Below are 27739 nucleotides of genomic sequence, written 5' to 3' on the forward strand. Positions count from 1 at the left end.
AAATAGGCATTTTTTAAAAAAAAATCTGATATAATATTCATTGATTTCATTGATATATTTTACATAGTCTAGAGTTAAAACGAATAAAACTTGTGTGTTTTTTTTTAAGAAAGAGAGAAATGGAAATAAAAGAATCAATGAACAAGATAAATCTAGAAGGAATCCCATGTAAAATACCGCAAAAGTAAAGGAGAAGAGAGAGAAGCAGGCCAGTAGCCAGCCCAAAAATGTTGAGGGGGGCGGTAGATGTTACGGAGGCCCGATCCTACCATATCATAGTTCATCATCATATTGCAGTTAATTTGCAAGCCTATTGTGAACATTTTAGAGGGGGGCTAGTAAAAATTTGGGGGGCGGCCCCTTAGACCCTCGTGGATACGGGCCTGGAGAGAACTGAAGAATTTGAAGAGAAACAATGAGGGCGAGGAAGGGAGAATAAAAAGTAATACAATTATCTAGGTATTATTAAAAGAGTATCTTCGAGAAGGTTCTTGCAGTTTTCAGAAGTAATGAGTCATAGCCCCCTAGAGCAAAATGTCTTAGCTACGCCAATGATAATTGAGACACCGAATCATTTTTTTAAAAAAGAAAGGTCTTGTCACTACCTATTACCAGTTTGGTGATCAATATTGTAGGAAGAAATAGTTGATTTCTAAGAAAAGAAGAAATGAAAAAATCTATTCAGTGGCGGATCTAGAAGGTAAAAACTGGGGGGCAGCCATAACCCAGACTATCATAGATATATCATGAGTTTACTATAAACTTTGAAAAATATATAAATAATAGGTTAAATTATTTTTGCCATTAAAAACAATGGAGGGGCCTTGGCCCCCCGGTCCTGGCCTAGATCCGCCACTGAATCTATTTTTGGAACGTTGAATCGATTTCCAGGAACTGATTCTCACTATCTTTTATTGGGTTTTCCTCTACTACTTGTCGACAGACCGATGAACGGAGAGAAGGAAAAAATCGTTCTTAAAAGGCTGCACTTATTTATAGCAGGCCAACTTCACACTGGCCCCCCACTTTCAAATTTCAACTCGAAACCAAAGCCAAAGGTTTCTTTTTCGTTTGTTATTGATTGTATTGAACAAAAAAGTTTGTTTCGAAAAAATATACGGAGATATTCACAAAATAAAGTTGGGGGGCCAACTTCACACTGAACAAAATTTTTTTCTTGAAAACAATCAACAACAAACGAAAAAGAAACCTTTGGCTTGGATTTCAATCCGAAATTTCAGACTTGGGTGCCCAGCGTGAAGTTGGTTGTCCCCTAACTTTATTTTGTGAAAATCTCCCTAAGTTTTTCGAAACAAACGATTTTTTCTTCAAAACAATCAATGACAAACGAATGGTTTCGGTTTCGCGCCGAAATTTGAAAGTTCGAGCCCAGTGTGAAATTGCAGCCCCCCCCCTCAACTTTATTTTGTGAATATGTCCATATGTTTTTCGAAACAAACGATTTTTTCTTCAAAACAATTAATAACAAACGAAAAACGAACCATTGGCTTGGATTTCTATCCGAAATTTCAGACTAGGGTGCCCAGTCCCTCCTCACCTAAATTAACCTTCATCAGTAGTTCCTTAAGACACAATTGAAAAATACAATTACAAAGAGATTTTATAAACTATTTATAGAGAACTATTTTTATAATAAAATATGGTGAAGGGCTAATCCCGCAATATTATTGACTCTGTCTAAAAAGACATTACAATATGCAAAACTGCTTATATTTTGTATAATCTTAGTAATAGTAACTTTTCTATTTTAATTCGTTATAATTGGCGCGAGTGGAAGAGTTCTAATTCTCACAGGGAACCATATGATTAGAAGAGATTCTCACTGGCCTAGTGGCTAGAGCGCATAATTTTGGTGCACCATGTCCAGATATTCCTTTGAATAAGTGTCGCACGCACAATAGTGATTCATATCTCACCTTAAAACTTTAGATATCGTCCAATATTACCTGACGAATGACGTCCGGTGGGAGATCATGTGGTTCGAATCCCACTTAGGCCCAAGTTTCAAATATGGGAGTGGTGCTGAAATGGTACGATAAACTTAAAACTGCCCATAAATCAATGAATCAACCGGATGGTTAGTACGTAGCACAGAGCTAAATTTCTGTTAGTAATTAGGATACAAAATCTTTAGTGTTAACCTGCACTGCAGAAATTATTACAGCTATTAAAATTAAGATGTCGTGAAGTCCGAAGTAGAACAAAAGAAAAAATCATTGAGTCGATGACTTTGTTGGTCGGAGTATAGCAGAGGCGACTCGAAAACGGAGTAACACTGATCAAAAACAGTGGCAGATCTAATCCGGTTCCGGGGCCTAGGTCCCCCCAGTTATTTAGTGACAAAAATTAGTTAAGGTATTATTTATATGTTTTAAAAGTTATAGTAAACTCATGATATACCTATTATAGTATGAGTTCTGGCTTCCCCTCCCCCCAGTTTTTACCTTATAGATCCGCCAATGTCAAAGTTACTTTTATCACTTAAAACTAAGGGAATAAACATTATCTCGTGAAATTGTTGTATACAACAACTAGTACATTAAGAAAGTTTTCTTCTTCCAGTTTCAATTAATTTTGACCACTGTGAGTTCCCTCTGCAGTTTAATGTCCCTTTTAGCACCAGGGCTACATCTGAAGTGAAACTACATTTTAAGGTTAAATCCGATTCACCGTAACACGTTCAAATTCAAAGGAATTGAACACGGGACCCCTTGCAGTAAAGACAATCTGCATTAATCACAATTTAAAGACCAGCGGGAAGGGCTGAAATTCGGTGTGTTAACTACATACCACCAAGTATATTTTATTTTATTTGTTTATTCAATATACATGATCCTTTGTATTTGTCTTCAACTGGATATCTTATCACAACGCTATTTAACAAAAAATATGTGAAATATGCTGCATTTTGTCATGCAAATATTACCCATTATTTTTTTTTCTTTTATCCTCACTGGTACTCCAATTTGTTCTCACCAGATTTCAAAATGTAATGTAATGTTATTATAGCAAATAACTATTTGAGTTGTAAACACTGTGGTGACACAACGTGAAAATTTTCACTCCGTTCTCACAATGGGCCACTAAGCACAGAATAATAACGTCCGGAAAAGTGGACACCGGCTGCAACAGAGCAATAAGAGAGGAAAAATCACCGCAAGCCACTGCTGACACTTATTGGGTGATGAACCCCCAAACCCTTGGTGACCAATTAGCCGACACGAAACGGAAACAATAAATAAAATGTGTGTTTGTGTGATGGTGATGTTGATGTGTTTGCACTACGAAAACGCTGTTCACCTTTCTTTTATTTCTCCTCTTTTTAATTCATTTTCCTCCGTTAGATGTCAGGGCAGTATAAAAATACAGAATTCTGGGAATGTTTAAAGCGCAATCGGTTTTACTATAGGCAATTTTTTTCCTTCTATGTATAGTGCCAGTTGGCTAGTAATATGGCTAACCATCACATGATTCTGTTCTTCTAGCTTGTGAGAGCGAAAAGAGTGTAAAGATATATCATATCAAAATAGATACCACGACAAGCAAGTACTAAAATAATAATAAAAAAAAGGAGAAAAGATTTTTCTCTCGTTATGAGTACTTAAGCTGAAATTGTGTGTCGTTAACAAACATACATGTTTGTGCATGTATATACGTATGCTCGCATGTTTGTGTTAATAGTTCTGAACGAAAGTTATGGGTTTGTCAACGCTGGCATATTGTGAAAACAGGGTACTGAGTTTAGACACTTTTCCCAAATATAATGCTCGTAACACGTCACAGCTATCCAAACAACATATTGTTTGCTTCACTGGCATAAACAACAGTATTACTTTGTCTAAGGTACTAAAAAAAACTGTTCGCAATAAATTGTAACGAGGGAAGCATAACAATAGCTCGATAGCTTTTGTTTAATAGTATTTTGATCGAATAATGGATTACTAAAAGTTATTTTATTTCATCTCGTAAATTATTCAGATCCAAGGAAAAATCAAGTGATTAATTGTTAGCTCGAATGCAGTGAAATTCGTATACAGTGAAACCTTTCAATAACGGACGCCGATAAGAAATGATAATTTGCCCAGAAATAAGATGTGTCTGTTACAGAGAAGTTACACTACTTTTAGCCCAGTGAAAATAGACCTGAAGGTGGAAATTTGGAATAACAAGCTGCAATATTCAGCATAAATTCTCCTATATCTAAGTCCCAAGGAATCCCATTTGAGGAAACGGGGATATAACGTCATCAATATGGCTACGAGCCGAACTTGTCTCTCAAATTTCAAACTATAATAACTATAGGTCATTTGAAGATAAAATCTTCGTTTTTGCGCCATTTATGAGACAATACATTTTAAAGTGTTTTCTAGGCAAAAGTGTTTTTATTTGTTGCCGCCATTTTTAAATATGGCAAGGTATATTCTCCATTCTGTTTTTGATATTTAAGTTCGAATACTCCGTAACTGCTACGAAATCCAAGAAACAACCTGGAACAAACATTATTAGGTATTTCAAAAACTTTCCAATTAGGTATGTGTCACTGATGTATCATTAAAACTAATGTAGCTAATGCTTTTATATAGAGCAAAGTGTAATGCATATTTTTTCCGTGACACCAGTAATAGTGATAGCATCAGATTTAATAATTTAAAAATGTCGATGAATTTGCAGCAGTACTCTAAAATATATTCTATAATATCTTTATAGTTATGACAATACGTTATTGTTACTGTTCTGTTACAGTAAAAAATGATAGTTTAATTACAGTTGAAATACAGTAATGGAAGCCTCAGTCTTCAGGTATGCATTGTGATTTGAACATTTACACACCAATATGAAATCATATTACATTGTTTCTGCTGTTTACTCTTAATCATAAATATCGATAGGTAGTTACCATTTCATCAATAATTAACATACATTTTAAAAATAAAATACTAAATTCTCACATTGTAGAAACAACATGGCGACAAGTTATTTAGCAGTCTCATTTTCATTTGCTTTTCCATCATCGGAAGAAGGTAGATTAGCTAAGTCTATCTTTTATCACATCACGATTACTGCATCCATAGCCAGTGTAATAACCATAAAAGTTACTGCATATGATCTAATGTCTCCAAGAACGTACATCTGAAGTTGCAGCCTTCTTTCCAGTTGCTAATGCTATCAAATTCAAGACATCATCATGCGCTGGCTTTTGTTAAGAAGTAACAGGTTGAAGATAATTTCCTTCTCTCTTCCAACTCCATTCAGTTGGATCTAGTTGCATCCAACTCTTGTATTATCCTCATGCATCATCCTCTCCACTATTGTATCCGGTAGTTCCTGAATGAATGATCCCTTGTGGTAGCAAATGTTAGAGGGAGGGGACCAAGATAGAAATTGGTATTAATTGGTCGACGTCTTAGCATTCTCATGTACATTAAATATATTTTTTGTTTTATATATCATTAGAATTTCCTGGGTACATTGAAGATAAAAATTCCTTTCCTGCAGAAGCAATTAAATTATATCAGGCAACCGAACTGTTGGAAACCTCCTCTGTTCTTTGTAATAAAACCGCTTGTGTCAATTTCTTGAAAGCTTTTCTTTTGCCAAATCTGTAAGGTGCAGAACTCACATCAGTGATCGCACGAAGGTAAAGAATATACTGGTGAACTGTCCTTAATGCTTCCTGCAGAAGTTTCGAGCTAAAGATCTTTTTTCGGGATTAAATTTGATCCAGGCATTAAAGAGGAAAAAAATCTTTAGGTATGAAGGCCTAAGAATAACCTAGTGGTGCTATTTAGCCGGTTCGTACCGGATCGCTAGAACCGGATGTTAAAATATTTCTAGTTCGAAGAACCGTTTCTTATATCCACACTGACAAAAAAAAGAAGAAGAAGAAATATGTTGCATATTTCAAATCGTATGTTACATTTGTAAATCCTGTAATTTATGGACTTAACGTACAGCAAACGTATAACTGAAAATGCATATTTTATAATACTTTCTGTATAAATGTTCCATCTGTACATACTTCCCGTATGAAACAATATAGGCGGTCAGGACGTATATAACATACAGCTGACGAAGATAGCATACATATATGTATGTAATATAAGGAAAACTGTTAGATATTAGACATCCTGTAACGGCATGATATAACATCTAAGGGCAGTGCCTATGTAGCATACGGATAACGTATGCTCCGTACTGATTTCTGTAGTAAGCAAGAGAATTCCTTATATGTGTATATACAATATACCGCTGTCCGGAGAACGGATTTTTCTCAGTGTAGACATAATAGTAAATTTTACCGAGTTACTCTTAGAAAAAGTAAATTTTAGTTTAACTATCTTCGTTTCTAGAAATTTGGTTCTAGCTGTAAGGCTACAGAGTTAAATATATGATCTTCAGAACAAGTTATAAGCGTTTATTTCCTAATCGCAAATGCTCAAATATCAAGAATGAGAATTGGGATCACATGGGAGCAGTGGTTATATATATACAGTATATACATACATACCATTCTCAACAACTGTAGATCCATTGATGGATTAAGGTCTTTTCAATACGTTTAGACAGCTATCTATCTTTGATAATTTATTTCCAAGATGCTTTTATCTATCTTGTATGGTTTGTTTCCCAAGAGAGTTATATCTATCTATCTCACTATAATTCTACTCTCTCTCTCTCTCTATGTACATATATATATATATGTACAGAGGGGTAACCAAGAAAGTTCTGTCGCTTTTTCACCCACCCCCTTTGAACATCGGTATGTCCCCTAAGACGTACCTAGAAGATCAAGAATAGTCCCAGTCGGCGTCGACGACCTTCTGCCGACGTTCTGGAAAACCATGGATTCCATCTCGGTAGAACTTAGTTGGCCGCGAAGCGAAGGTATCAAGCGCATTCTGCACCTCTACTAAGGATTTGAACTGGCGTCCTCTAAGGTGAACGGATTTTTATAGAAACTTACAAGAACTTCATAAACCTTTTATAAGGCTTTGTTTTTATAATGAAAAGTAATGGGTTTATATCCCAAGTCCGTTATTTAAGGTTCTACAAAACAGGATATTGCAATATAGAAGGTCTCAAATTCTTTAGGTATGATGTTTTAAAACTGACATTACTGTTTAATGGTTAGAATTAAATAAATAATTTTGACATTTCAACATTTAATTCCACTAAATATGAACTTAGGCTTTCATTGTTATTATTCTGATGATTATATATTAGATATTTAAAAATCTAGTATTATAATGAAAAATGGAATTGACTTTTTATAATTTGTCTAATACACATTTAGTAAAATTCTCATAACAAAAGTTTACCATCTATGTTGAGGAGAAGATTTTAAAACATCTAATTGGGCCATTATAAAAATAAATTACTCGTTTCATGATCCTTTTAAAATCTGAAATCTAATATCGTCAGCTGAAGAAAAGGGTTAAATTCCCGAATGTTTGGGAGAGTGAAATTCCTTTAGAAAAATAGTAATACTTTAATTTAATGGTTTTAACTACATTTCATACCACTTATTTTATGCAGCAGTGTAACCAGCAAGTTTTTCTAGGCGAACCTTGACTTTTCAGAGCTGGGCGTTTAAAGAGCAAAAAAAAAAAAAAAGTATTCTTTCAAAATATAAAAATATTAATAAATCATCATACATACACACATTATTTTATTATTATTATTATTATTATTATTATTATTATTATTATTATTATTATTATTATTATTATTATTATTATTATTATATTTGGAGCATACTACCTTATCGAAATATACATCTTGAGGGTGTATGTGTGTAAACAAACTGTACATGAGGAAAAAAAATTGAAGCATCCCAACAAACAACACTGTATGGCTGATTTCAACGAATTTGAGAAAACGGAGAAAGGTTGTAATATAACCCAGGACTACAGCAGCTTTCCGCTCAGAAATCACTTTACCAAAATGCTAGTATTATCACTGGCGTCTCTGGCATGTAAAATTTGTGGGGTGGGGGGCATCAAAGAAAGTGATTTAAATGGTACTACCTAGCACAATCTGTTTATTATCTTCGATTCCATTTGTTACCTTCCCTTCCATTTGTTACCTTTCTGCTTACCTTCACGGGCCCCCTAAGGTATATCAAGAATTCTGTTCTAATCGTTTCACAGCCTGAATATTATACTCCAAATAAATATTATTATTATTATTATTATTATTATTATTATTATTATTATTATTATTATTATTATTATTATTATTATTATTTATATGTTAATCTGTCCTTACTAAACAAATTAAATTAGAATAAAATATTGAATATTTTTTTACTTCAAAATTTACTGACACGTCCCCCCACCAGAGACGCCTATGAGCACTATCACTTGGGCAATGAAGCAACCATCCTTCAGTTCAGAATATGTCAGTCACATTCCATACAGCACTTCATTCCTCTGGTAACCCATCATATTTAAAAGTGTCATTCAGCTTTATTCGCAGGGATGCTTCAGTTGATGTTTTAAAGTGATAATAGACAGGATGTTATTCATAATTGTTAATTTTACAAATACAGGGGAAACACATGGAAACATTAAGAGATAAACTAGTGTACTTAACCCTTTAGAGACGGGTGAAACATACAATCGATCATTCCATCAAAGGTGTGTGTTGTATATAAACACTAGATCTGAACGGAAAGGACGTCTGTCATTTATAGGACTAATTTGCTTTTAATTTTTTTAAATAAATCGTTCAATATTCAATCATAAGCTAAAATGCCTTTTAGGATTGTTCACCCCTAAAGGGTCGCTTGATTTTTCACCCCTTAAAGCAGCGTTTCCCAACCTTTTTCAACTTGCGGCACACTATGGGTGTAACTTGAATTCTCGCGGCACACTCATAGATTTTATTATATTTAAATATAAAATACAATGGTATCTTTTTCTGTGATTACTGATCTCACAGAGAAGAAATCTAGATCACTGCTTTTCCTCCATGGTAAATCATTATGCTTATTTTTCATTCTAATTTTAAAATAGAAAACAATTGCAATGAAATATTGGACTTAGCTTTTTAAAAATACACTTTCTTTTTTGAAAACTGCATCCAAACTTTCACTAACAAGGAAGATCACTAAATAACAAACGAACAAACAAATCTTTTTTACTTTTAAAACACAAATGTAGGTAATTCGTATGCATGTTTGTTTTGTCTAAAGGATTGAATATTTTAAAATTTGAAGTTACGAAATAGTCTGCAAAAATAAAGAAGCAATAATGGTCATAACGTCATAACAATGGTAACAAATAATCTTTTTCAATATTAAAAATGTACAGAAAAGTAACGCGGAATGAAACTTAAAATTGTAGATTCATATTAGAGGTTCATAGTAATGTGAAATACAAATATACATTTTCCCTTATGTCCTGCAATTTAATTGCTACAAAATTAATAATTGTGTATAGATTTACTCGCGGCACACCAGCGGCCCATTCACGGCACACCAGTGTGCCGCGGCACACCGGTTGGGAAACGCTGCCTTAAAGAGTGAAGTAAAATTGGAGTACTCGCCCAAGCATTTTCATCCCTTTAACTCACTACATTACTTGCCTTCCTTTGCTAATTATTACAACTTCCTCAGGCTCCAGCACGCCTCACAAAATAAATTCCTATAGGTAAGCATTCTAATGAAACGTAAAACTTTAGACGGTTAAGATTAAATATTGACCAGAAAATGATGTATTTATAGCAATAATGCTCAGATTTTCTTAAAGCAATTTACACCGAAGAAAATAGAGTGTTGAAAGTACCGAGAGTCGATTTTGTCGAAAAGATAGAGTAATGATTCTGTATTGTTGAACCTATTCTCAATCTGCACAATAATTTTTACTTTCAAGACTTATTACACTGGTCAACAAGGTTTTTGTCACAAGAAATCTGAACACTGCTCTAAGCTAAGTCGAGGGTGTTAAATTCGAAAATGAAATCAGTTTTTGTCTATCAGGTTCAGTTTTCTTGTGACATGCTACTCCCTCTTTATTGAAATCCTTGAAAATGGGTAAAAGCACTTCATATGATTTGTTCTGCCTTGGCTGAATTTAAGTAACTTGCAGATTTATGATTGAAATAAGAGAGAAAATGAGATGAAATTGAGAAAAGTGCAAGGAATTCCGATGCATGCCTCTGAGTTCACGGAACATACTCCAAGAAATCAGCGACATTTGGCAATATTGTTGATGGGTCATATTCAGTCACATAGAATTGTATTGTGATTCTTGCCACCTCTGTCGCAGCATTGTGAGTTGTGATAGCGTGGGAAGTGGTTGCATGTTGTACTAGGTTAATGAAATTTGAGTGTTGTGGTCATCCAGAAGAAGTAAATGCCTCGTACCTGTGTCAATAGTGCATTATTATTATTATTATTATTATTATTATTATTATTATTATTATTATTATTATTATTATTATTATTATTATTATTATATCTGTGGAGAGGAGACTCTCAAGTCCAAAAACGACAATTGACCCAGCTCGAAAAGAAGTGCTACCAACTTTATTTCCGATGTAAGGTTGGTGACCAAGACAAGAAATGCCCCCCCCCCCCCCCAACATATTCTGCTTGACATGTGTTAGACTCCTGACAGGCTGGGCAAAAGGTTCACGACATATGCCGTTTGCAGTCCCCATAATTTCGCAGGAACCAACGGATCACACAACAGACTGTTATTTTATCTAACAAAAACAGCTGAAATCACGCCAAAAACAAAGAAAAGTGTGCAATACCCAAATTTCCCACCTGCTATGAGACCTGTATGCCACAGTGAGGAATTACCGGTCCAGTGCCTCCAAAATATGTGATAGTGAGTAATGATGAATCTGGTAACGAGCATAAAGAAGGTTCAAAAGATACGGAATCCACTCATGCAGACCCAACATTTGAATTGCCCTGTGAATCAAATACCCCACACATTTTGACACAAGGCCATCTAAACGATCTCGTTTGCAATTTAAACTTGTCTGAACTTTTAGCTTCGCTATTGAAAAGATGGGATTTTCTTTCTCCCGATGCAAAAGTGAGTGTTTTTCGTGCCCGCCATGCTGTTTTCTCTGAATATTTCTCGAAGGAAGGTGAAGTGGGTGTTTTGTAACAATATCGAATCCGTTATGGAGACTCTTGGCCATGCATACAGTGCAAATGAGTGGCGCCTGTAGTAAAGTGAGTTTCAAAGCAGTTCTTCTTCACAACGGGAACAAATTTCCTTCTGTTCCGATTGTTCACGCAGTTAACCTTAATCACTTGCCTTACTAGCCCGAGTAAACTCGGATTTTTAAAAACATTCACAATATTATTCTCTCGAGTTAACTCGGATAGTTTTGAAAAAAAATGTCATTTTTGTATTTGCCCGTATAATCTCGAACTGATTAGTTTCACGTTATATTTGGTAAATGGAGTTCATATACAGAGATTCGAATGTTAAGTTACACTGTTTTCGCCGCTAGATGTCTCTATAGTACAACCTTTAATTTATGTATAAAGAAACAAATGAATCAAGGACCTACAGTTATTATGGACTACAACGACACTATGGATGAGGTCGATCGCGTTGACCAACATCTTGCACAAAATGCAACGACCAGTAAGCGCGGCAAGAAATACTGCAAGATAATCTTCCTTCATCTGCTTGATCTAGCCGTATGGAACTCATACATACTATACAATAAATATGGTTGCACCAAAACACATCTGGAATACCGTCTTGAAATTATAAATGACGTAATAAAACTGTATCATATCCCATCAATATTGGGATATGATATGTCACCGATATGATATGTCACATATGTCACCGAAATTTGGACGACCAAGTACACATTCAACTCCACTACAACTTTCAAGTCGTTATTTCCTAGAGTTTTTGCCATCAACAGGGAAGAAGTCAAATCTTACCAGAAAGTTCGTGACGCTCGTGGCAAGAAAATAAGAAGAGCATCCCGTTACTAGTGTCCGGACTGCAATGAGGCTTTATGTGTTGCACCATGTTTCCACGTGTACCATACAGCACCTAATATTTGAAATGTAGAAATATCTGTAGAAGATGCACATCGATCTGTGCCAGTAACATTTGGTTATTTTTGCCTCTTTTACTCAAAATTACGTCAGATATAAACAATGGTTGGCTAACCTATTAATCTTTATAATCGTAAGAAAGTAACACAATTTTTATGCATATAATGTATTGTTCCGAGTAAACTCGGGCTAATAAAAGACACTTTTTTAAAACTGAAATATCTTGGTTAAGTTGTGGAATCAAAATGGATTCATTGTAAGCTATTCCGTGTAACGTAGTATTGAAATAAACAATAAAAAATGTGTACATCATTGGGGAGAAAAAGACGTAAGGCAAGTGGTTAAGGAGACTTATGTGACATTTAAACTGCTTTTCGCTTTTATCCAATATGACAAATACAAATGGAATATCTGTGGAGATCTAAAGGTAATTGCTATTCTACTTGGTATGCGGCCGTGGTACACAAAGTATTGCTGCTTTCTATGCGAGTGGGGCAGCAGGGACAGAAGGGACAGAAAAAATACTATTGTGGAAAAAATGGCCTGCTCGCAATGAACATCTTGGCCTGATGCCTCAACATAAAACTATGGCGAGCTTCCCTCTTGTTGATCCTAAAAATGTGCATTTACCTCCACTGCACATTAAATTGGGACTTATCAAAAACTTTGTGAAAGGTGTGGACCAAACATCACGTGCATTCATGTACTTGCGATAGAAGTTTCCAAAAATCAGTGATCAGGGCTGTAACTTGTGGGGGCAGGGGGCAACTGCCCCCAAGGGAGACTCCCCGCCGTTCGAGGGGGGCCCACGTTAAGACAAAATTTTCTTACTCCATATACGATACGAACATGAAATTATGAATGAAGTATCAAACAGGTTCACTGTATTACATAAACAAAACAGCACACAAAAGGTAAATAAAATAAAAATAAGTTGTGGGCCCATTTCAGTAAAAATGTCTACTATTACGGGCCATAGAAATAATATTTATTTGCATGGCTTTGAAATTTGTCAATATTGTAACTTTAATTAATTTGTCATATATGGAACGGACCCATGAGCGTAATTAACGGCCCCACAGACCTTGCCGTGTCACAGGGCTCACAAGCTCCGGGGAGGCGCAAAGAGTAAGAGAAAGATGGGTAGAAAAGGCATATTTTCGAATTTTGTGGGAGGGCCCAGGCGATCTTTTTCTAGGGTGCCCAAATATTAATGCTTGTCCTCCGCCGCAGAAAAAAATCTAAGTTACGGCGCTGTCAGTGATGCTGAAATAAAGGAACGAATATTCATAGGACCGCAAATTAGGGAATTACTGAATGATAAGACTTTTGTTGGCGTGTTAAGTGAGGTTGAGAAAATGGCATGGCCGTCCTTTGTAAATGTGTGCAAGAACTTTTTAAGTGACCATAAAGCAGAAAATTATGGCGATATTGTACATGAACTATTGAGATCGTATCACAGTATGGGATGTAACATGTCACTTAAACTGCATTTCCTGAACGACCATTTGGACTTCTTCCTGGATAACTTTGGTGTCATTAATAACGAACATTGTGAACGCTTTCACCAATGGAAAAGCGTTATCAAGGAAAGTGGAGTGCAGCAATGTTGTTGGACTATTCCTAGACCTTACGACCGGACTGTCCTGAGGGAAAGTTTCGCCGGAAATCGGGTAATTTTAGTAAGTTTCTAAATTTTTACATACTTCTATACTGTTCATTCCTTTGACTCTTTTGTGTGCTAATACCGACTTAAAAACTTTATGTAAGAAACTATTTTTGCAAGACCATGTCTTTATGGCAAATACGTAAGCTGCCATAGCCATGCCCAAAAGCCACTTTCACATGGAAACTGTGGCCGGTGGAGAAATTCTGCAATTTGATATGGATTCAGGGCCAAATTAGAACAGTTTGTTTTGTTCTTGCGACAGAAACTTTATTTTTTTTATATACAAGTGTTATATGAGTGAATAAATTTTAGTGCCCATCATTTATCTCAAACAGCCGATCTATAAGAAAAATCCTCCAATAGAAAGTTAATCATTTATTTAGTAGCATTGCTAAATATCTGGCTTTCCTTCCCTTTTTTTCTATCTTTCTTTTTCTTACCTTTTTGTTATCTATCAATAATTCAGATTCTTTTTCTTATTGTGAGGAGCATAACAAATACGCTTGATTTCTTGCGGTTACGTATAGTAGCAGTGGTGTACGCTAGAGGATGGTTTCTGGGTTTTAACCCTCCCCCCCCCCCTGAGCAAGATATTATCCACACATATTAACATCTTAAGATATGTTAATGTATCTTAAGATAAGATATATGTATGTAGATACCTTAACAGTTTTGAACTTGTGAGCTTAACCACCCCATTGATGAAATTCTGCATACACTACTGTATTGTAAATTAAACAGTTAATGTATGATAGACGTAAGTAGGTTAAATGAAGAAAAATTATGAAATGAGAAATTGAAAAGAAAATGTATGTTTCAGCTATGTTCAAATGGTTTATAAAAGAACATGGTTATTGGTGTTTTCTTTCAAGACACGAATTTTCTTACCTCTAAAAGAACTTTAAAGAATGAAAAATTACAAAAGTATATGGAGGCTCAGAGCATAAGGGTATCAAGTTTAGTTACAAAAGTTATGAGAAAAAGAGAGATGAAGTTTGAAATGAAATTTCTGAGTTTAACGTCCCATGATTATGCCTGTTAGGCTAAGGAAGACGATGATTACAGCAAGTGAATGATAATTGAAGAATTGGTGGAATGGGAAAGTGGGAGGAAATGGGAGTACCCCAAGAAAACTCACGAGCACGATGTTATCCACCACAAAGTAACTTGGCTGGGGAACGAACCAGGGACCCCGCGCACCAGAGGTAAGCGCTTTACCACTGAGTCACCGTGCCCTCCGAGATGAAGTTCCTACGTATGATTAAGTACATAGGAAAGTGTATATAAAAGTTATTTACAATATACAGACATGGATATTTAAGTTCTAAAAAGAAATTTTAGACAGAGATCATAAAAATGAAATATGTTCACAATGACTGTAACTGGACTTGATTCCCTTATGCACTGAAGGCGTCATAAAATTAATAATTTACTTCTGAAAAATTAAACTATCGTGATTTGATTTTGTAAAGGCATTTGACATCAAAAATTGAATTATTTACGTAATTAACATAGTGAATGTAATTTACAAAATAACCCTTTTCATCATAGACAACAAGCAGAGCGTGTACTCATGCGTTCATGTTAGTGAATTAATTTAAACCCCTTTTCGTTTAGGAAAACTCGGCCCGAAGTTGTGGTTGAAGGAACTATGTCAAACTTCTCTTGCTTGCAGTTTAGCATCCACGCTGTGAAACCATTGGTTATTGCATACGTTATAGAACAATTGAACTGAAACAATTCTTCCTTATGCTTCAGTGACCATCAACCATCGTAACATATACCTATAACGCATACCATTAACGGAGTATTGAATTCACCGAAACTTTATACAACTATCCTCCTTTGTGATTCCTCTTCAGAAATTAATTTTGGTTTCAATTAAGGTACCGTACAAAAGAGCAAGGAAAATGTAAATGAAAAGATATGTGGTTATTTCTTGTTAAACAACAAACTAAAGCTTTGACATTTCTCAAAGATAGAAGTATTTTAGGTACAATAAAACCTGTCTATGATTCTAATTTCTATTATACAGTAAATGTGTAATTTGCACAAGTAGTTAACTTACAAGATAATAATAGCAAGCATTTAGGTATATGTATACACAAGGCATTTCCTTTTAGAGATAAATATATCACACTATAGAACAGTCAATTTCAACTGGCCAATGTATGACGTCAGATCACAAATTTTTGCTCCGAACAGGAAGACGTAAAAATAATCAGAGCGAAGGAGTGAACATGCGAGATGGAAGAATCGGAGTACGCCTATAGAAGATAGTGGTCAGGGTGCAAGCAGAGCCGGCCTTAGATGGCGCGGGTCCCGATTGTGAACATTTTGCGGGGCCCCAGGTTGACAACTATCTTGTACCAAGGTCCGTAGAACTAATGCATATATATAGCGCTCTCCCTACTGGTCTAGTATTTATACCCATTTCCCTTTATAACGTGTTTCCATCTTTAAATGTTCTGTGAAAACACTCACTTTTTCATTATTTGTAGCAGCTAATTTTTCAGAGAAATAACTCAAATGGAAATGCAGACAGTGGATGATTTTTAAAATACATATTTCACCCTTGTGCCTCCCAATTTTTCAAGAAGGTTCTGTATTTCATAGTTTTTTTTTTCTTACAAGTAAACCTATCGATGTCAAATCTAGTTTCTTGACAAAGTTTGGCAGAGAAATGTGGAATATCAAGAAACGAGCGTAAGCAAAATTTAAAGTGCTTCCGGCCATAAAGACGGGCGCAGTGGCTAAAAACCTGATTGTTCAGAATAGCCATAACAATGTGTTACAAGTTTGAAAATTTCATTTTATTTGTAAAACGGTAAAGGGAAAAAAACACATTACCGTCACCGGGAGGAAATAGACATCTATTTGAGGGTATACTTATCATGGCCGCCATCTTGAAGTCGGCCATCTTGTATCTTGCTCGACTTTTTTAAAGAGAAATGGGGTCATGTAATATATTAAATTGGGCTAGAATTTTACGAGAAATACAATGGTGAAGTCTATGTTTCCATAAATTTATATTTGTAAGACATAATGAAATGCACATTGATATGAATTCGTTGGTTCGAAGATTTCTTAACAGCTGTATCTTTTTGTAAAGAAAGAATTCAAGTCATGTAAACTTATTGTACGCTAATGAGAGATAATCAGCTTGAAATCGTTATCGACTACAGACAAAATGAAATCCTGAAGAAATGATCACAAACCTTAAGGAACTGATGGAAGATGGATAACGTATTTCCCATTAGATTATTCGAGTTGGAAGACCACCTTCATAAGAGCCTCCTACTCAGTACGCACTAGTATACATTCGGTTTTCCCGACCTCATTTAAAAAAAAAATACATCCACAGGATTTTTAGCAGGGGAGAGAAAAGTTTGTCCTCTGGTTTTGTATTTTTAATAAGCGGGTGGACTGCTTATAAGAGTCACGGCCGATATAACGTTTATTAGGTAAACCACTATTAAGCGATTTTTAAGTTTCTTTTCCTTTTTATCCTTGTGTAGTACGCTTATACCGTCAAGTTGGATGAAAACAACCTATCACCTATTGATAACATTCCTACTTTTTACTAGATGGAAAATTACCCAACACGTGATAAACGTAAGATTAAAAATTCCCCGCTTAAGGGGTTTTAGTATAGCTATAATAAGAGAAAGTATATCCATAGAAATTGCACTGAGGCTGATTTATTTGATATTTCGGTATTCACGTTAGTATCACATAACATAATCAGTCAGAACGCCAGGAACATTTACTTCGTGGGGTGTTCAAAATAAAAGAGGGTCTGCACCCAAAATAATGATCTACATCTTTACACAAACTCAAAGAAAACAATATTTTTACGCCCAGAGGTGTGTGTGTGTAAGGAAATTTGGGGGAGTATTACAAGTATTGGGGATGTGCATAATACTCCCTGAACATAATATCTATTTTTACAACAGAATTTTGTAAACGTATAAAAATAAAGAAACTACTGCAGCATTAAATTCTAAAAATATTCACTTATGCTCAGAAATTTACTTGTTAGGGAGAGGCCATACCCTGCCTTGTGGAGTCCATGGATGTACCTGTATTGCAATATGTTGCAGTGTATACTTGACAACCGAGAGTAGCAGAGCCATCTTAACGATATCATAGCCACTTTGTCGGGGGCCCCGCGAGCAGAATGGCATGTATTAATTACATGTATTAAGAGCAAAATTTAGTCATAGGGACTACAACGCACTTATTTGCTCTGGGGCCTAATATGCTGTTAAAATAGCACGGGAGAGTAGATTAGACTGGACAGTAAAGTAGACTGCACTAGCGCGGGGCCCCCTTAGGCGCGGGGCCCGATTGGGAGAAATCGGCTTAAGGCCGGCCCTGGGTGCGAGTAATCATGAGTTCGTGAGTGTTGTACATCATCGGAACTTAGGAAAGTGTCTTGTAGTGATGAGTTATTCCGGAACGATTTGTTTCAAAAGAACTAATCCTTCAGTGCAATTAAAGAATCGAATCTCTGAAAGGATTCGCATTTACTTTGATGGGATCAAAACAGATTTATTTAGGCGAAATCAAAAGATGGATTCGTTCAGTGTAATTGACGAACTGAATTCACTCAGTTGATTCGGTTGATGAACCAATATGACGGAACCAAACAACAAACTCGTGGACCCAGTTGATGGATTGATAAAGATAGAAGCAGAGAAAAGCGGTATACGCTAACTCAGTGGGTTACATTTTATCATTCGTTCAATCCTCAATAATAGAATAACAAGTCTTTCTTGTGCTCATCCACCTGAGAATGTCCTTGGAAGCAGTCAGATACGGAAATTTGCAAGTGTCTACTAAGCCGTAGACCAGCACTTTTCGTTATCTTTCGAGCAGCATTTTTCTTCCAATATTACTATAAACATTCTCCAAAGAAGTGACTCTTTGTCCATTAAAAATATCAAGAAATCACTAGGTAGCAAATTATATGAAAGCTCAATCATATAGAAATCTTCGGAAAATCTCCCAAATTTACTGTTATTCTGGTCTAACATATGTATCAAATAAATAGTCCTTGTTTGATTTTCTTAGTTTTGATCACTGGAAATAATTTACACAAGTATACAAACAAATGTATGATCGTTCAAGTTAGGCTTTTACGTTGTGTTTCGTTAGTCCAGCAGAAAGTTTAACTTCTTTTCTCAACACAAGAGATATATGTTAGATACGAATCGGAATCACAATTCAAATTAGTAGTAGTTTCCCGGTTAATATTTTTTAGACTTCCAAGCTATGCTATGCATAAGTACCGGAAGCCTTATAGAATGGCTATGTTCGTTCGTCTGACATTGATTGCCACAGAATAAAATAGTAATATACAGCGACAATCTTTTTTTTTAATACTCGATTAAGATTCTCAATAAAATATACCATCAGCACTCTTATCATTCTACTAAACTGAAAAAGGTAGAAATTTATTAGTTCTTTCGATTTCAATATTGATTTACAGAGAGCAAAAACGGTAAGAGATATCGAAAAGTTTTTTATTTATTTATTTATTTATTTATTTATTTATTTTTGTATCCTTCAGCTTCCCAACTATTTGTATGCCTAATCCGTTAACCCTCTATTCAAGCCCGAAGTAGTTTCAATCAACCATTTCTGGTTTCAACGTTGATAGCCATAGAATAAAAATGATAATAGGTGCGAGAGTTTATTATTATTATTATTATTATTATTATTATTATTATTATTATTATTATTATTATTATTATTATTATTATTATTATTATTATTATTATTATTCGATTCAGCGTCTCAAGGAAACAATACCATACGTACCCGTAGCAATCTACCAAAACCGGAAGTGGTTTACTTCTAGTTTTAGTTCTGGTTTCAATGCTGATTATCATAGATCAGAAACGGCAAAATGTAGTTAATAATAGCTTTCTGATACAGGGACGTCATTTGGGAAGGGAGGGGAGTAATTGACTCCACCCGTACCAGGTTTGAGAAATATATGGTTTCTAACAAATTGTGTACTAATATACTAACAAACAACATGAAACACTTGTTGGTGAACAATCTTATCCCCTCCTCCCAGAAAAATCTCAAATTACTCCATTCCAGGCGGGAGCTCATGTGGTTCGGATTTTAGGTTAATGAGTAGGTCCAAGTCTCATATAGTATCGCTGCTGAACGGGACGTTAAACTCAAAATCAACCTCAACCTCAACCTCAAATGACACCACTGTACTCATATGGATTCAATTTTCCAAGAAAACGTTTTATCTCCAACTTTATCTCCCTATTAAAATGGAAGTGATGGACATAGGATATGATTTCCGTTTTCAGCGCAGATCATCATACTGTGAAATGGTGATAAAAAGCCAGAAGCAGGCTTTTTTTAAAAAATATGAATTCAGTACTAACTTTACTCATCTATTGTAATCTGAAATGTTAGAAATCTACAATTATTTCAGGTTTTAATATTGATTGCCGTAGAAGGAAAATGTTAATAGAAGGCGAGCAAATAATTTTATATGGATTCAATATTTAAAGAACAGATTTAATCTGAGCTTTATTTCTACTGAAACCAGAAGTAATACAAAATAGTATAAATTTCGGTGTCAATCTCTTACTATTCACACATATAAACCATTATATCAAAACATTTGATGGCCTAAATTAAACTTGGATCAACATATCTCAGTGTAGGATGATTACTATTAGTAGTAGTAGGAGGAGGGGGAGCAGGAGCAGTACAACTAAAAATTGAAGAGCCATTTTGGCCGAGAACACTCGAATTGGTCCCTTGCTGACGAAAGACCCATAACAAAAACAATAGTCACTTAAACCAAGAATCCTTTTGAATACAGATCAACGAAACACAAGAAAGTGAATAAAAAACATGATAAAGTATGTAAAAAAAAAGAAAATAGAAAAAAAGAGAAAAGTGGCTTACAGTGATTTTTGTAAAGGTTAAAAAGTTGGCTGTTTGTACGCAGAACTGCCAGTTAACCCTGTTCGGATGGCTGTTGGAGTTCAGGCGTCTTCCGTCGTCTATCTGGAAACTAAGTGCCCATATCTGTCAGCGCCAGCGTTCCACTTGGCCAGGCACCAGCAAAAGAAACGAAAACGTTAAGGGCCGGGCTCTATATGCGATACGATTCTTGCAGCAACGGAGTCCTCGCCATTTCTTTTCTTGTAGATTATCACTAACTACATTGGATTTGACGCATTAAGACTGTGGTTATGCAGTATCTCTCACTACGTTATATGTACTACAATACAGATAAAAAGAAAAGTCTGCTGTTTTAAGATTTTCTCTTCTCAAATATAATGGTACTTTATCCAAAAGTTATTTCTCGCCATGTTCCAATTCTTTATTTTTCTCCTCGTGATAGATAATTCATAACAAGTTAATATTCTTTCCCTAGTAATTTGAAATAAAATATTATATCTTAAAGTGTTGATTAAGGGAAATGAATAATTGGTGAATCAATATGTAAGAATAAGTGAAATGAGAATGTGGGAGAGACTTATGAAAATCCATGTACACTAAATTTTACTCTACAAATTTAGGGGAAATGCGCACAGTACCGGACACCTAAGGTTTTTTTCGAATCCACGAGATAAGTAAGAGGTACTTCATGAAAGTAATGCAACCATATTAAAGTTGGACATGTATTATAACAGCTGACATAAAAGAAACTACAACAATGGAGAGCATATATTTTTAAAATGAAAATGAAAATCAGGTTCAAATTCACACACGCACAAAAACGTTACCCAGTACCGGACACAACATAAAATACATTGTTTCCTTTTATATGCAACGAATAGAATGATATATGAACGTAAAAAAAAACTTCTGAAGACACTTCTATAAATATTTAAGTAAATAAAATACATCTCGTGTTATCGTTACAGAAACAATAATAACACAAGCAAAGAAATATCAAGCCAATATCCCAGTACTGAACAAGGAGTGTGAAAATGTGAATATTAGTCTTACCTCACCTGAACATAAACAAGCACCAAAAAAAGATGCATCGATCACATATTTAATACTCAAGATTCTCTTGACTTGTTCATGCAACATGAGCCCATTTGTGACACAAAATACACTGCACCCACTCTTCGCCCACTGTCTCAGAACAAATGATGCATTCAGTAATGATGGCATTTGATCCACTGCTGCACTTATCTGTGCCACGGTGTCAAAATTCAGTTTTTTTCTTATTGTCTTATTACTTTTCTTTGCACCTGTCTGTTCGCTTTCAATAGCTACTTTTTCGTTGAGTTGTCTTCGTCTACTTGAAACTGCATGCTTTTCAGTTTCGTTTCTTCTATCACTTGTGCTTTGCTTCCTGTTACGTTGCTGTTCTAATATTTTCCTGTATGGCGTTGATGTTAGAATTTGGCTGGTTTTACTTGTGTTTCTTCTTATTGTTAACCTGCTATTTGTTTCGCTTGTGACTGAGTAGATCTCTTGAGCTATTGTTTGAAATTGTTTTGAAGTTGACGGCATACTAGGATCGAATGAAGACCTTTGTTGAACTGAGCGAGAAAACGTGCTAACAGAAATGTGTTCCAAAACCCTGTGAAGTAGGGAAAGTTGTTTTTGAAGATGTTTCCGGTGCAGTTAAAAGCTAAATCCATTCTGCAAATGGCAGTAAACGCTGTGTTTACTAAACCAGCTACGTCTTTTACTGAAATTTTCAAGGGAGCATATTTTCTCATCCATACAGAACAGGCCTCGTGGTAGGCTGCTTTAAACGGTTTCATTACAGCTCGGTCTAACGGCTTTAATCTGTGCGTCGTGTGAGGGGATAGATTAATCATACCTTCTCTTTAGCATACAAAACAACCAGAAGGTCTTTGTGTGAAGTGTGTCCGTCAACAATTAGTAGGGCACGGTCTTTCTTTGTTCGCTTCACGCGAGCAACAAACATTTCAAGATATTTCCGGAAAGCCACAGCTGTCATCTATCCACTTTCTTCAGCAATGAAAACACTATTCGTTGGCGCATCTTTCTTCAGTTCCAGAGATATCCTTTTCCGCGGAAAGACAAACAACAGTGGGAGAAATTGATCACAAGTTGCATTAATCGTGAGTAGTACTGTGATGTTTCTGCCTCTTACTCCTGAAGTATTTTTTCCGACCTGTTTCTTTTCTTTCTGCGACAGAACTTTAGTTGCATTATCGTGAACCACCGACACTCCAGTCTCATCACAGTTAAATATATTACAAGGTTTAAAGTTGTACTTTGCAAGTAACTCTTCATATTTGTTAAAAATAAATCAACGTGCTTTTTAATAAACCCCACAGCTCACTGCATGCCCGTCGATTGAGGAATACGCAACGACAGTTCAGGATGAAGTTTCATGAAACTGTAGTAGAACTTTTGTCCAGCACATTTTTTGTCTTTATTAAACTGATGATTAATTTTGAGGTGCTCTGCTAAATCGAAAACAAATTTCAAAAACTCCTTTTTGTTCATTGGCAGTAATTGGTTGTCCAAGTCCTTTAGATGATTAACAAGCTGCATCTCCATTTCTTCTGAAAATGTTGTATCAAAACGCCCCATTTGAGGAGTCATTTCTATTGTGTTTCCAATTTTCAAGTCTTTCACTCTATCCCCTAAAGTGCTCTTAGGTACTAGAAAGTTACGTGCTGCTACCCTTAGTCTCATTTGCCCCTCCATGACTGCTTGAGTTGCCTTCTTCATATCCTCTTCCACCCACTTCCCCCTTTTCTTGTTTGCCATCTTGCCTGGAAAACACAAGAACGAGAAACGATATTTTTATAAAATTTCCATAAGGACGACATTGTGTCCTTGTCCGATACTGGGAACATACATACTGTCCGGTACTGCGAAATTAACATGTTGGCATATAATGTCGGATCACGTAGTAACACTTTCCGTAATTCAATATTTATTAACATAGTTGGGTACATTATAAAATAAGAGAAGTCATATATGTAACAAAATGTTCACGTACTTACCCGTACAGTCGACACAGTAGGCAAAACTTAACACACAGCACCAACGTACACAGCAATTCAGCTACAAACGCCAATATCTTTCTCCACACTGGCCTGATACAAGTCACAACTTGCTCACCTACACCTTGAACTTACACAATGGTGATGATAACCAGCACACGTCTGTCATCTATCGGATACGGACTCTAATACTATTGTCCGGTACTGGGTAACGTCCGGTACTGTGCGCACTTCCCCTACATGTCGATGTGTCCGTTAGTTAGATTGAGGCAAGAGAGACAATTCGTCAAACCCTCATTCCCTTGGTTAGATTGGACTTCAGCTTCCCTTTCAGTATAGAGGCTATATGAGCCGTACACTTACAGTTTCAGGCGGTCTCAGAAGCACTGTAATGCTTTAATATTTTATGGCTTTCCAACTGGGAATTGAACTCGGTATCCCGTGCAACAAAGGTGCACGCGCTAGCTAACTACGTAGACCAACGGGAATCTCCCAGTTTCATGTTTTTTAAGCATTCACAATCAGGCCATCCCGCCGTACGCGTGTATGTTGTCCTAAAGACAACAGAAGTCCACTTGTACGGCCTGTGCAGAAACAATGTAATCATACTGTAGGCACTCTGTTGAGTTTTAACTAAAATTTTTCTTTATTAATCGAGTCTAATTTTTCTGCTATTTACTTATATCTAGAACTGGACCTGAGTAGTAGACAATAGCTATCAAATATCGTTCTAAAGGGTTAATCGATACCAGTTCCGGATTTACGTATAAGCTAAACCAGCTATAGCTTAGGATTCCACTCTCTTGCGGCTATAAAAAATAAAGGTAACAACTGGATGTACATTTCCAAAATAAAGAAAAATAATAAATAAAATAAAATATAAGTATAGCAACAGTGCTTCGAGTTGTGTAGACTCCTAAGATGTAAATAATGGGGCATCTCCTGCTTTTCTGCTTCCTAAAATATCACTAGTTTCTTCATTTCTGTATATAGGATGCCTATGTGCATCTTGATACTTAAAGGACCCCATTACCTTCAATAGCTTAGGGCCCCACCAAACCTAAATCCGACTCTGATCGATTCTATAGTAGTGCAGGGTGCAAAATCATAACATTGGAAGCAGTCTTGCCAGACTCACAGCTCGGGATTATTCCAAAACTTGATCTAAATTATGCTAGATTCGGTCAAATTATGCTAGATCCTCATAATTACTAACTCAGGATTTTTTTAAACGAAGTTGAGATACGATAACGTAACTTAAAATACGCAGTGCGCAAGAATGCGTGTATAGAACTCAATACTTCACGCACCAAAGCTTTAACTCAACTAAACTAGTGCAGTCGTTGCAAAGTGTTTGTTAACATATTTTGAAAGAAAATTACCTCGCAGCATAAGCGGAGTTGGGAATTGTCTGCTGGGGGGCAGACTTTTGGTCGGTCTCGGACCTTTCATTTCAGGAATAAAGATGGTCATGAAGTCAGAAATAAAGATGGTAAAGTTGTCAAAAAGTTGGGGGAGAATGGTCCCCATAACTCCGTCCATGCCTAGCAGTTAAAGGATTAGAAAACCTTGGGTGGAGCCACAAAAAAAAAAAAAAAAAAAAAAAAAGACCAAAGCCTTTTCTAACTTATTTCGGAAAATAAGATTGCCTGTATGGTTTACCGACTGTATGAATCAATGGGAAAGGATACATTTCTGCCGTTCTTTTTCTTCCCACGAGCAACTACTTTCTCATCTCCAGGCTTTGCGGCTTTTTGATAAACGTGCTGAAGTTATGCTAGATTTGGGAAGGATGCTAAAGGCAAGATGCTAGATGCTAAAGACATGCAAATTATGCTAGATTTAGCATCATTATGCTAGATCTGGCAACGCTGATTGGAAGTGAGGCGAGATACAGAAATGTTAAAAAAGAAAGAAAAAAAAAGGGTTTCACACTGGAATATTTCGACATGCACTGTTCGTATTAGGGATGGCCAATTCCGGAATTTTTACTTTCCGGAATCCGGAAAGTAAAATCGGAAAATTCCGAAATTCGAAAAAATTCCGGATTTTGGAAAAATTCCGGAATTCGGAAAAATTCCGGATTTCGGAAAAATTTCGGATTTCGAAAAAATTCCGGAATTCGGAAAAATTCCGGATTTCGTAAAAATTCCGGATTTCGAAAAAATTCCGTAATTCAGAAAAATTCCGGATTTCGGAAAAATTTCGGATTTCGGAAAAATTATTTTTTTCTTTTTGTAATCCTAAGAATTTTGTTCAAATGGAAACGAACAAATTTCCTTTTTGTAATCCTAAGAATGTATGATGCAAGTTAAGCTGAAACTTACATTCTAAAGTATACACTACTCAATCTTCCCATGGTTAATGAGATGTAGTCCAAAAGTACGATGTACTCCTAATATTTAATTTTTGTTTTACTGTGATATTGTCCAGAGGTAAGACATATATCACACTGAGATAAACAACTTGACATAATGAAGATGTTCTCATACGTAGTTTTCCAGAAAATCGTGAGAAACGAATTTTTATGAAGTTAAAATATGCGTCGCTTGTTGCCAGTGTGATGCAATTGATAACTTTTATGCTGGAATAGTATTATTATTATTATTATTATTATTATTATTATTATTATTATTATTATTAATCGTTTATGTACTGTAAAAGAAAAATATGAACCGTTAAGTAGTAGATTTTATCTGTTGTTTTTTGATATCTTCTAACAGTAATAACAAACTGCTTGTAAATACGCAATGATTATCAAGGACAATGGCATATTAATGTAAGGACTACTCTGCAGACTAGCAATAAACAATAAACAATAACAGATAAATAATAGTTGAAAAAAAAGTAACTAACTTGGGCACGTCAGAATGTTCGCGAGAATATAGGGACGCATTGAGACTCTAGCAAACAGTGTGGTGTTATTATTACTCAAAGGGCCGTACGATGAAGGCATTAACGTTAATGTTAATGGCATTAATGAGCACTTACTTGCTCTAACGGTTAACCTCATTTTTGAGATGATTCTTAGAAGTGGGCGTGTTGGCATGCAGTTAGAAGACTAATATCCATTATTTAAAAAGCACACGTTATCTGTGGAGTACTAACGATTTGCGTCACTATCGAACACTAACGTAGCACTTGCGATGTTCAAAGTCGAAATTGGAGTCTGACATAAGTGGCTTGTCAACTTCACGGACATTATATTTTCCTTGAATGCGAGAATTTTGCGCCCGGGAAATTTGCGCCCTACCACAAAAATAGGAAAAATGCGCTCGCAATATATTTGCACTGGGATGTTTGCGCCCTACCCCAAAAAGAGGGGAAAATGCGCCGGCTATATATTTGCACTGGGATTTTAGCGCCCTACAATTCAACTTATTTTTGTATTGTGTAAAGTAACTTCCACTCACACTTGAACTAGGCTTGCCTCTCATCGTCTCAGTGAGTTACTCCATCCGTTTTAATATTCCGAACAAATGAAAAAAAAATACATTTTTAGTTCACTAAAGGGCAATCCATACAAATACAATTTTTCATTATACTACAAAATTTACAATAAAAGTATAAATGACTGATATATAATTATTTAATAATATAATCAAAGAGTATAATTTAATCTACAAAAGGCTGTTTGGCTCTACCCAGATATCTCAGTTCACAATCCTTGCGAGTTGTTTGGCTTTTCAGGACACAAAATATAGAAAAGAAAATGTAAAGTGAATGTAAAATCAGTTCAGTAATATTATCAAGAAAACTATGTACAGTGTGTTTACTTGCTGGAATTACACTTCAAACACACAATTGCGTTCAGTCGTTCTTTCAGAAAAAAATGTTCCGGGGGGCACACTGCGTATTCCGGAGGGGGGCACTGCTGGTACTATTTTATTTATTATTATATTATAGACGAATTATTTTGGTCTCCTCCGAGGGGGCACTCTGAGAGCTCTGGGGAGGCCAGTATTCCCCCAAAACGTGGTAACCTTCGTGGTGAGGTGGATAGAGTGG

Source organism: Thermobia domestica, chromosome 3 (genome assembly GCF_964235325.1).
Source record: "Thermobia domestica chromosome 3, izTheDome1.hap1.1, whole genome shotgun sequence".
Classification (NCBI taxonomy): Eukaryota; Metazoa; Arthropoda; class Insecta; order Zygentoma; family Lepismatidae; genus Thermobia; species Thermobia domestica.